The 4724-nt window shown below is 37.1% G+C and overlaps 1 pseudogene; it reads right to left on the bottom strand.

Annotated features, from left to right (window-relative positions):
• Nucleotides 1-2012: 2012 nt before the first annotated feature.
• LOC117068481 lies at nt 2013-4277 on the bottom strand (annotated as a pseudogene).
• Between the last annotated feature and the right edge of the window lie 447 nt (nt 4278-4724).

Here is a 4724-nt window from a genome sequence, read left to right as displayed (position 1 = left end):
TTCTGATTTCTGCATAGCAACATTGTGTCCTGGTTTCAGCTAGACTTGTCTAGGTGCTGCCCCCACTTTAGAATAGAGCAAGGGCCTTTTTAAAAAGAGTTCACCTTAGTCAGTCCCCACTCAGCTCGTTTCTTTTGTTTTCATTATGTTCTTGGCCTCTGTAGACAATTGATTTTGTAATTCCAGCTCTAAACCTTTTTTTTTTGTTTGTTTTGTTTTCCCTTCAGCTCATACTTTGACCTCCTAAGCTCCCAAAGATTTCTTGTTAAAATAAGCATTGCCACTTTGAGGCTTATTCCTAGATGTTGACGATAGGTATTGGGATAGGGTATGGGATAGGGAACTCATCAATGTTCACATCAATGCCAGAGAAACATTTAATATCTCTGTATAAGTGCAACATTGACTTTTTTGCCACCAAACACACCATTTTATAGGAGAGAAACCGAGAAACCTATATTGATTAAAAGAGCTTGCTTATTTGCTGCAGCACATTTTTTGAGGGCAGATTTAGTATGCTCTCATTTTGGTCTGTATGTAGTAACCATTACATGTATACTAGACTCTTCTTAGGAGTTTGAAAATGACAGACACAAATCATTTTTCTCTTCATTATCATCTTTTATACTTAAAAATACTGAGTATAGGTTTTGTGCACTGATATTCATAGGCATCAAACAGTAGAAGAGGGCAGGAGAAATTTTCTGTTTCCTTGCTGTCCACTTACAGTAGAGCAAATATTCATTTATATGCTGTTTTAAAAAATCTTGACATAGGCATGAGCACTTATAAAAGGCTTCCATGCAACATTTGCCCTAAGTGTGTCTTTCCCCTATGCACATAATTATCCTGAGAAGCATCCCTGGGTGCAGTTAGATGCAGCTCAACAGAATCCACTTCTTAACTCTGTTACATTTTATCCACATGGAACATCTCAGGAACTCTGTTTGCTATAAGAATTCCTAGGTTGCAGTATAAGGGTAAATGAAGGAGTAAAGTGGATTTAGGATAGCTGTCCCCATGTCTTTCTCCGCATAACTTCTTTCTTCCTTATCAATATTTGTTTGACTTTTTAAATGTCAAGTGCATCTGTATATGCCTTTCTACCTGGGGTTTATGTGCAAAGAGTGAGAGAATGAGAATGAAATTCTGACAGTTTGAGACACTAGTAAAAATGCATGGAATGCAGTCTGGGATGCTTCCTTTGAAGTGAAGACACTTAACCAAAAATAATATATTATTTTGGTAGGCTTGTATTTTATAGTTTCTCTTAAAAATTGTTTGGTTGCCATCCAGAGGGCTCTTTTATGAAGAATCTATATAAACTACTAAAATATTTCTTAGGACCTTTTTGGTGAATTTGATCATAAAATTAAAAAGCGTGTATGTGTTTTTATAAGGCATACCTCTGTTAAGAAGGCTGGTTTTATGTTTGCCTTTTCTTCTCTACTTTGATGACCACCCTAGCTGTTCCTTTCTCCAGACCACCGCACTTTTCAAACTTGATTCTTGTTGTCACAGCTCTCTATAACATCAGTTACAATCAGCTGCCTCAACTCTTTGAGGATTTTTGTGCATAGGATGGCATTGTGAAACATAGGGAAATGGCAGTCTTACTAACAAAACAGGACCTATCTCTGCCCAAAAAGAAAAAGAAAAAGAAAAAGAAACTAACAACTTAGGAGGTCCAGATAATTACCAATATAAAACGGTGTTCACAGATAAAATCTTGTCTCAGCAGAGTAGGAGGCCATCTTCTGTTGGCGATGTTCCCTACAACTATTACCAATACAGCTTATAGCACCAATAGGTGTCTGTGATGGAGAAGAGCAGACTATGAACTGAGCCTGGAGTAGAAAATTTTTGAGAAACAGCAACAGTTCTAGATGTGAAAAAGATAGATCTGTGTGATCCCTTACATTTAGAACTTATACTTTCTTATTTACAGTGATTAAAGCAGCACATATTTTAAAAAAATAGTTAATGGGAGAATGTTGCAGGTAATGTGGTATAAATGTTAATGAGAAGAAAAATACTGCTCTGTTGAAAATAGAGTCCTGAAGGCTGAGTTTGGCACTGTTTCATCACTGTGCAACTTTCTTCTTGATGGCAGCTAGCTCTTTCTGAAGTTCAGTAAAGTTGGGGGCGGTTTTCAAGTTTATAATCTTAACACCTCAGCATTATTTTGTTAAAATACTCTCTGGACACTGCCAAGAGACTGACATCCAGTATCTTCTTTCCACTTGCTCTTGTACTTGCTGATTTGTCATTCCAGGCTATGGACAGACCCCCTAAGCTGAAAGTCTCCCAGAGGAGGATGCCAAAGCTCCGTGCGTCACTCTCAGAACGGTATCTCCCATAATTAAGAGCTTCTGGTGCTGTCCATTTAATGGGAATCTGCTTTAAGTCAGAAGATGAATACACACCACCATCCTCTTGACGAGACATTCCAAAGTCACTGATTTTCAGAACATTATTTTCACCTCCAGGCAGTTTCTTGCAGCAAGGTCCCTGTGTATACATTTTTTACTCGAGATACACCATCCAGAATCAGCATCTAATGAAAATTTCACTAACTGAGTTTTAGTTCATTCTTCTTTCTCAGAAAGGAGAGGAAATCGCCTCCTGGAACCAGTTCCTTAATGATGTAGATAGGCCGTCTTTGTGTGCGAACTCCTATACGTTTGACAGTACTGGGATGATTATATTGCTTGAGGATTTTGGCTTCTAGTAAAAATTTTAATTTCAGTTCCTGGGGAAGATGTTCTTGACATGTTTTAACAGCAACAGCAATTTTATCCTTTAATGTGCCCTTAAATGTGTCACCAAAATGTCCCTTGCCAAGTAATTCTTGTAATGTGACACCTTTATGATTGAGAGCCCATTTCTTATTCTCCTAGTTATGACCACACTGTGATACTATGATGCTCTTAATTGGAACATTGACTTTTTTTTGCAATTTAAACAATTGGGATAAAATTCATATAACTTCAAATTTGCCTTTTACTTTTATTTTATTTTATTTTATTTTTTTTGAGACCAAGTCTCGCTCTTGTCTCCCAGGCTGGAGTGCAGTGGCGCGATCTCGGCTCACTGCAACCTCTTGGTTGAAGCAATTCTCCTTCCTCAGCCTCCTGAGTAGCTGGGACTACAGGCGTGCACCACCACGCCTGGCTAATTTTTGTATTTTTAGTAGAGATAAGGGTTTCACCATGTTAGCCAGGATGGTCTTGATCTCCTGACCTGGTGATCCACCCGCCTTGGCCTCCCAAAGTGTTGGGATTACAGGCATGAGCCACCACGCCCGGCCTCAAATTTGCCATTTTAAAGTGTACAATTCAGTGGTTTTTAGTATATCCACTGTGTTGTGCAAGCATCACTGCTGTCTAATTCCGGAACATTTCTATCACCCCAAAAAGAAACTCCTTGCCTATTAGCAGTCACTCCCAATTCTTCCCTTCCTCAGCCCCTGGAAATCAGTAATGTACTTTCTGTTTCTATGATTTTGCCTGTTTTGGACATTTCATTTAAATGGAATTATGCAATAATTTGTGGCCTTTTGTGTTTGGCTTTCACTTAGCATCATGTTCTCAAGGCTCATCCATGTTGTGGCATGTATCAACTCCATTCCTTTTTATGGCTAAATGATATTTCATTGTATGAGTGTGTACCACATTTTATTATCCATTCAGCAATTAATGGACAGGAACAATGGCTTTTAAGTATTAAATTGTAAGTTCAACATTAAATGTATCCACAGTTATTGATAATGTCAAGATTATACATGGTGTGAACAGAATGCTGTGTAGAAATGATATGTAAATTATTTGTCAGCATTTCATGTAAGTGTGATTATTTTCTAAGGACCCTTCTAGCCCTGGTTTTAAGAAATATGTGAATGTAGTATTTTCATCAATAAAGTTTAATGCATTAAGCATTAGCTTAAAATTTGAATGAAGGCAGATGTGAAGATATTTGCCACATGTTGTAATAATCATGTTTTGAAATTATTTCAATATGAAGTATTTGAAAAATGTCAATACATAAAGGAAATGAGTATAATTAAGTCAATATATTTTTAAAGCAATTTTTATAATTTAGCAGACACTGCATCTTAATATAAGTTACTATTAAAATTGTGTCCTTGTGAAAAATGTGATGTCATTTTTCTTTTTTTGTTGATCATGTAAAATAGGTTACTTTTCTTTGCTACATTTTCTATTTACTTTTGATAAGCTATTGCTTGCCCCTGTGGAAAGTTTTACTTGTTGCTCCATTTTTTTCTCCCTACCCCCACCCCTCTCTCCCACATGCACACAATGTTCAGTTTTTTTTTTAAGTCATCATTAGTGTGTTTATCTTTAATGATTTCTAAGAATGGACAAAAAGAAACACACAAATATTTCATCCTTTTCTGGGACTCAAGTCTTTGTTACTGATGGAACTCATTAACTTTTCTTTCTTTCTTAAATCTTCCTCCCTCCTTACCTTCTTCCTTCCTTCTCTTCTTCTTTCTCCCTTCCCTCCCTCCTTTCATTCTCCTTCTCTCCTTCTCCTTCCTTTTCTCCTACCTCTTTTGACTAACCCTCCCTCCCCTACTCCCTCCTTTCCTTCCTTCCTTCTTCTCTATCAATATAATCACTTTGTTTCTTTCAGGTGAGATTGGAGTGGAACTGTTCAGCTGCGACCAGAAATTTATTTTCCTGAGTAAATTGCCAAGAATT

This window comes from Trachypithecus francoisi, unplaced genomic scaffold (assembly GCF_009764315.1).
Source record: "Trachypithecus francoisi isolate TF-2019V2 unplaced genomic scaffold, Tfra_2.0 Contig00144, whole genome shotgun sequence".
Taxonomy (NCBI): Eukaryota; Metazoa; Chordata; class Mammalia; order Primates; family Cercopithecidae; genus Trachypithecus; species Trachypithecus francoisi.
The sequence above is the reverse complement of the archived record's forward strand: the minus strand, read 5'-3'. Positions and strand labels throughout refer to the sequence as shown.